The following is an 8,226-nucleotide window of genomic DNA, read 5'->3' on the forward strand; positions in this document are numbered from 1 at the left end:
GTGAGAATAAAAGTTACGCCTTCTTTCTTTGCGTGAACATTTGGGCGGCGTTATGCAAATCTTCCCACATAGTGAGGTAGATATGTGGGGGCGTGTTAGAACGAGCCGTTTTAGGTAGGTGTGGCTGACTCTTAACTTTTATAAAGAATATCTCTTTGGATTTGAGACTTTAGTCTTTGCAACTTTACAGATCTTCTTTATGCACCAAGAGCTTGTAACACTCCAAAGAGAAAGGAAAAATTGAAATCGCAATTTCATTGTTCAGGATCGCAGGGTCTTTGTCCTGGTTCACTCAGGCTGTGTTTGTGAACAGATGGACCATTAGTGCACTCAAGATTTACATCTGGACACTTTGAGCCTAGACTAAATATAGTCAGTTGATTGAAGATGGCGTTACATATGTCTTATATGACCAGGGTGAATGGTAAAAGAGTGTATGAGACCACACACACGTGCACAGTCACCATAAACACATGCACACGCACTATGCAGATATCTCTCCTCTCCTCATCTGACATGTTTTTTTTTTCATCTGTAGTCTTTTACCATTTCTCATGCTTTGTCTCCTTAACTGATGTCAATGTATTTTCTCTTTCTTTGTTGTTATTATTCTGTAATCATTTTTTACCTTGCTCCCATTTTTTCCTGTAATAATTTTTAAATTTAAATTTTTGATGCTGTTTTTCACATATCTGACCTGAATCAGACATCTGGTCCACTAGCTTTGGCCGTGTGACAGATTCTAGTTACGCTGCCAGCAAACTGTTCACCTAGGCAATCAGGCAAAGACTTACGCACAGAACAAATCACTGCGGTTTTCCTCTCGGATCTCCCCACCGAACATTGTGCTAGCTGGGTATAATGCTATCAATCGCTGCTTCTTTTACTCTCCCTGTTTCCCACCCAACCATCCAGTTTGCACATGCACACACAGCTTGGTATATAAAGGGTTAAAAACACCAACCCCACCCTTTCAGAATCTTACTGTGACCTAAATAATCCAAAATGGCTGCTGTGCAGCTTCATATATGAAAATGTATCTCACCACTCCCTTTCTGGTTTTCCATCCATCTCCTATGCATCTCCTATTTATGTTCCTATTCTGTGTTTGCATTCATTCTGCAGGGACGTGACTTTAAATCATTTTGATGTGCTTTACATGTGATGATTTCTTATTTTCAAGTGGTCAAAAGCAAATTTTCATTGCTGGATGAGCATTTTCATATAGAGAGATATATGAGGATGCTGTCAGCATATTTCAAGTGCTGTGATCTCCGTCAGGAGCGTTGTGTTAACAGCAGGCACATTCGCTGTGTGTGGGTGTGAGGGTCTGGTGTGTGATCAGTGTGTCTCACCGTGTGTTTCTCTGCAGGGATGAGCTCCGTTAATCCTTCGTCTCCGAGCTTAACACAGATGAGATCAGCTGTTTTTTTTTTTGTTTTTTTTTTCTCAGAACGTGTAGTTGGACGTTCAGGCTCACAATTGCAAAATGTGTGTCAAGGTGTTTTGAGCATCATATAACCAAAAATAACCCTATTTACTTTTATTGTTTCAGTGAATGTTGTATTTATTAATTGATTAGTTGTAGTTTTCTTATGTTTGCAAAAAAAAAAAAAAAGTTGTTGGACAAATTGCATTTTATTCCTTATGACGCTTCAGACAATCTCAGTCTAAAATAAGCAGGTCTCACCTCGTCTCTTTCCCTGGATCGATTTTTTTGGGAAGGGAATTCGATTATCTTAAATTCACCCTAAATCTATAGAACAGTTTTACACTAAACTTACAGACTTGAGTGGCATCTGGGAAATGGTTAGTTATGGCTGAAATGTGTTGATAAATATTCATAGGTGCATTTTAACCACTGTGGGCATCTAAAGATTTTTTTTTTTTAATTTGTTTATTTCATTTCTCATTTCTTTGCTAGTGGCAGGGAGATTATGAATTTAAGATGCAAACTCTGCATCAGCAAAACTGAACAGTGTATGTATCAGATGCCAGATTGATGCGATCATTGTTGAAGTTGTAGCTGAAAAACAGGTCTGTCATATAACTTGCTCTTCAGGCTCACAGAGACTGACATGTTAACTTAGGTAGTGTTAAACAGCTAGTCCAGTGATCCTAACAAATAGTATCAATGTATATGAGTGATTCTTAATTATCCATGTTCAGACAGATTAATTCTTTCTGTGTGTTTCATGTAGTTTTAGCTGTTTAATATTAAGATTTGATATTTGAATGGCTTCAAAAAAGTTTTTTTTTTCTTTAAAGGTTGATTACGTGCCTGGGGTCACAGCCAGATCAGTATGTCTCCTCTAAACTGCCGACCTACTGCTTCAGTCATCACTTAAACACACATTTCTCATTTCTTTGCTAGTGGCAGGAATATTATGAATTTAAGATGCAAACTCTGCATCAGCAAAACTGAACAGTGTATGTATCAGATGCCAGATTGATGCGATCATTGTTGAAGTTGTAGCTGAAAAACAGGTCTGTCATATAACTTGCTCTTCAGGCTCACAGAGACTGACATGTTAACTTAGGTAGTGTTAAACAGCTAGTCCAGTGATCCTAACAAATAGTATCAATGTATATGAGTGATTCTTAATTATCCATGTTCAGACAGATTAATTCTTTCTGTGTGTTTCATGTAGTTTTAGCTGTTTAATATTAAGATTTGATATTTGAATGGCTTCAAAAAAGTTTTTTTTTTCTTTAAAGGTTGATTACGTGCCTGGGGTCACAGCCAGATCAGTATGTCTCCTCTAAACTGCCGACCTACTGCTTCAGTCATCACTTAAACACATTATTCTGCTTGAGGGCGCAGATAGCCAATCAGATTTGAGAACTGGATGTAGCTGCTAGCTGATTGGAGAAAGTGTGTGGGAGTCTCCAGGTAAAACAACTCACCCTTGTGAGAAAAACAACATCCCTACTACTGTTGTCTTCCCCTTTGTTGAAATCAGCAACATAGACGATAGGTAGATAGATGGATGTGTGTGTGAATGATTGGATGGATATTCTTTAATCTTTTTTGAGAAGCATATAAAGTCTGGTTATCTGAAGTGACGAATTCATCCCCTGTTAAATTGCAGTCACCCTCATTAGCCTTTATGAGAGCAATCGTAAACACACGCTTCAGATTACATGGCTGTGTGTAAAGCGTGTACAGTGTGGAATCACACTTCCATGGCTGTTTAGAGCAGAACCAAAGAGAGAGGCATCTTATCTCATCACTCTCTTCATCTGTCAGTCTGTCACAACTCAATTAGCTTCAGGCTAACACCACAAAATGGCGTCCATCACCTCATCATCACCTCATGTTCACATTCGAATATAGAGAAGCCATCGGATGTGATCACGGTGGTGGTTTATGCATAGATTGTCTGCAAAAATGTATAAAAATATAAATATAAAAATATATTTTATTGCATTAGATATCAAACCTTGTGGCCTGTATTTCAAATAAAGTTAGAAGCACATTTTCAAGCATAACATTAGGCTAAAAGAAGATTGTTTCAGTTTTAAATGATAAAACAATATACCGTACATTCAAAAATATGTTAAAAGTATTTGAACACTTCCTGGTTGTCAAATGTTAGTGGAACATGTTCACAGTTGAATGTGGTAAACTCCATTTGTGGTTACTCTGCTAGGACTTCATACAGCCACTTTTCACTTTGAGACCAGTTGTTAAAGGTCATTGGCTATTATTGTGATGCTATTAGATTCATAACTTATTAATCATAAGTATGGCGTAAGTGTCCAAATACATTTGGGGCACTTGTATTAAGTCTGAAAATTAATCACTGGTTATGTGAGCATCATATTTTCAATAATAGGTGATATTTTACAGTTTCTGTTTGATGTATGTTTTGTAAGGATTCACCACCGCCTACACATAATTCATGCATGATTAGATGAACTTTGTGCTAATCGAATGAGAGGTGTGTGGTTTGGTATGTGAATCTGGGGCAGTTTTCATGGTCATAGTCAGGGCTGATGTGATTGATATGATGGTAGGGTGGGTCGCTGTGTGAGGTCACATCCTCTTGAAGCCCTCAGGCTGTACGTGTCTGTTTGATCAACTGTTACTGTAGTTCTGTCTGATCAAGCTGTGCGTATCAGAGTGACTCGCTGACTGACAGAACTAGATTACAGTATATTGTCTCTCTTTATCTTTGCCAGCTTGTATTGACTGTGACATCAGTCCAGTCAGTGGTGCGACCCACAATCAGACGGCAGGGAGGCATAATCAGGCTACATAAAGAAATAGGGGAGGGCAGGCCCTGCACAAATAACAACACATTACTCTAGTGACCGATTGAACCGTTAAACCCTGCCCACGCTCGCCCCCTCACCCACTCACAGCTGTTAGCCAAAATTATATATATATATATAAACACTATAGCACACACATCCAAAACTGTCAGAGAATGACACACTATATACAATTGTCCAGCATGGTAATGTATTCAACATTTTTGTCATAGTTTCCTCTTTGCTGTGAGTAAAATGAACATCTCTGCCTGTATTTTTACAGACTTGGTCTTTGACACAAACAAAAGGGGAAACAATTCAAGTGTTGTTTTAATATTTTTCACTGGTACCTTTTTGAGCTTAATCTGATTATTAAGGCCATTAAAGATTAAATGTACAATCAAATTAGCTCATGCATCATGAACTAACAATGAACAACAACTTTTAGTGTGTATTGGGTTAAAATAATTAATAATTTATTTATTATGATTATGATTATTATTATTATACTTTATACTTATTTGTTTCTATATACATTTATAAATATATAATTACATTATTAATGTAATATAACGTTCTGTAGAAATTAGTACAAAAAACAGTAAATGTTAACAAAATTAATTTCATATCAATAATTTATATTATTATATATTAATATTATATACAAATACTATAATATATGTTTGTGTGTATGTGTATATATATATATATATATATGTATGTGTGTGTGTGTGTGTATATATATATATGTGTGTGTGTGTGTGTGTGTTGTAATATAACTTATTATAATATATCATATTACAAGTATTATATTATCTAATGAACACTGATATTATATGCATGTTATATCTATAATGTTAACTTATAAACCTTACTGTAAAGTGTTACAAACTAAAAAAGCTTTAATTGAAAAAGATCAGTTGACTTTTGCATCCTCGTTTTAATTGACAGTGTAAAAATAACGTTATCCTCTTATTGCAAGCCATTTCTTTCCTCTGTTCACCCTACAAAATGCCGTCATCCCTTCTTTGTCTGTTGCCATAGTTACCTTGCTCCTTGTTCATGATGAGGTTCCTCTCCATCAGCTCATGTGTGCATGTGTGTGGTTGTGTGTACTTGCTGCAGGCGTCTCTCCATGCATGCTATCATACATACTTTGATACCTGCCTGAAAAAACGAACAAAAGATTAAAAATAAAAGCATGCAATGAAAAAGGGAGGAGAGATTCAGAAGGAGTAAGAACAGAAGGAGTAAAGGGGGATGGTGCAGACCGACAGTAATCTTCTTGCACTGATGCCATACTGTGTGCAGCTTTAAACATGATAGTTTTGGCACGGAGCTAAAAGAAAGATGATAGACTTAGTGGGCTGCATATGATTATTTTCAGTACATTTCCTACTCCACCGACCTGCAAAATGCTCACAGCTGCTGCACAGGTGGGTTAAGGTCGGGCTAGAAGCCTGCGGTAGTGAAATGCAGACTGGCACGTAGATTTAGGGATGCAAGGTTGCTATGGAAATGGCCACGGTGGATGGAAGTGGGGACAGACCAGTTTTCTGAACCCACGCTCTGCGGAGCGTCTGCGGTCTATGAATATTATATAGGACAAGGACACACTCCACTGACAAAAATCTTTGAAAGAAACAGTATATCAGAAAAAAGAAGGTATTTGGGAGTTGGGAGGGAGAAAAAAAGATTGAGGAAAGGAGGAAGATGCTGGTGGGTGTTTAGTGGGAAAAGCTGATGTCATGTTGCATCCTTTTGGTAAGCGTTATTGAGGCAACGAAGCATTGCTTTTCTTAGAAGACTTCATGAATCTTTCACACTCCTTGCAATCTGCTAAATGCCTAAAGGGAAGAAAGGACAGCTTTCTGAGTATTTTTCATGTTTTAGCTACAATCTGTGGTGCTTTTGTGGTGATTTTCTAGATGTCAGTATTTGATTCTGTTATTTTGCTCCTGAATTGACACACTGGATCCTTGTTGATTTAAATGTCACATTTCATCATTCTCCACCAAACCTCATGACAAGATGAAGAGAAAGACAAAGACAGCCACTCTCTCCCACTTCTCTTAGGGTCTCAAAATGTGGTTTTTGGATGCTCAAAATCCCTGTGTTGGTGGGAGGGCTCGGCTGACGGCCGTGTTTCCATGGCAACAGCAGCAGCAGAGGGTTTATTTATTTATTTATTTTTGAGGCTGTCGACTCTATGTTCCCTGTGTCTGAGCAGGGTGGGGGGAAGAAGGGAATAGAGGGGTGGGGTGCGGGCGCTCGTTGGCCTGGCAGATGGAGTCCCTTTATTCTGGCTCGTGTTTTCCCACTGAATGACTTCAGGACTGTCTCACAAAACAAAGAGATGCAATAAATCTGTGTAAAAAAAAAACAAGAAAGAAAACACCAAACCATCCATCATGCGGTTTTGTGAGCAAATTAGTGCACAAAAAGCCAACTCTTTTGAGAAGTACATTAGAGCTACCTGAAAGTCAGCAAGTTAGTTTTAAAGTTTGCATGATTTGAAAGAAACAATCTGCCGGGTGTGAAGGACATTACGGGGCAGCTGACCTTTTACGAATAGTTGTCTGCAGTGTTTTAACTGACCTTTCCCTGATGGAATGACCGGTGGCTCTGTGTAATGGCAGCTGAAATGACCATCTGCCCTGCTCGTGTGTAGCGATGCTTCTGTTTGTGTGGGGCATTTACTAGCAAGTCCATGTGATTTGCAGACTCTGATCAATGACCTTGTTTATGCTGGTTAACAGGCAGCTCTGATTGAACCGGCTAAACGGTGCCATTGAATGTTGCTAGATAGTAAAGTCAGAGATGAGGGTACTTGGATCTAGCTACTTATTTATTTATTCATTCATTCCAAAAAAAGGTAAACAGTGGATACCTTACATTTATCAAATGTATATTAATAGTAGGTTTTTATGTTTGTTATATTTTATAGTAGATATCAAAATACATTTATAATGCTACAAAATATTTATATTTCAAATAAATGCTGTTCTCTTGAACTTTATATTAATCAAAGAATCCTAAAAAAATATTTAAATATAATATAAAAAATATTATTGAGCAGCATACCTGTATTCAACATTGATAATAATAAGAAATGTTTATTGAGCAGCAAATCAGCATATTAGGATGATTTCTGAATGATCATGTGACTCTGAAAACTGTAGTAATGGCTGCTGAAAATTCAGCTTTGCATCACAGGAATAAGTTATATTTTAAAATATATTAAAATAGGAAACTGCTCATTTAAATTCAAAAATGTCACATCACTGCTTTTACTGTTTTTTTTTTCAAATAAATCCTATGTATTTATACTATATATAATACTATATGTGTGTGATTTCAAATAAATGCTGTTCTCTTGAACTTTATATTAATCAAAGAATCCTAAAAAAATATTTAAATATAATATAAAAAATATTATTGAGCAGCATACCTGTATTCAACATTGATAATAATAAGAAATGTTTATTGAGCAGCAAATCAGCATATTAGGATGATTTCTGAATGATCATGTGACACTGACGACTGGAGTAACGGCTGATGAAAATTCAGCTTTGACATGCCAGGAATAAATAAAAATTTTGAATGTATTAATATAGAAAACTGTTATTTTAAATTGTAATAATATTTCAGAATATTACAGTTTTTACTGTATTTTTGATTAAATAAATATCTATCTAGATACAGATATATCTATAATATATAATATATACAGTTTATTTATTTATTTAGAGTGTGTAGTATGTGTTCTTTGCTCTCTGACAGCAATAGCAATTAGCAATTGATGCAACCCTGGGTATGATTTTGTTGAGTTTTTGTTTGGCTGCATAATCTCTGTGGCAGAGAGGAAATGGAGAGTTTAACGCTGAAGCAGCTGCTGTCTTGGAGAGTTGTCCGTCTGAAGCAGTGTGTTAATGCCATCATGTCCCAATACAACATTTTAGACAGATT

Source organism: Sinocyclocheilus anshuiensis, unplaced genomic scaffold, assembly GCF_001515605.1.
Source record: "Sinocyclocheilus anshuiensis isolate Anshui unplaced genomic scaffold, SAMN03320099.WGS_v1.1 scaffold205, whole genome shotgun sequence".
Lineage (NCBI taxonomy): Eukaryota > Metazoa > Chordata > Actinopteri > Cypriniformes > Cyprinidae > Sinocyclocheilus > Sinocyclocheilus anshuiensis.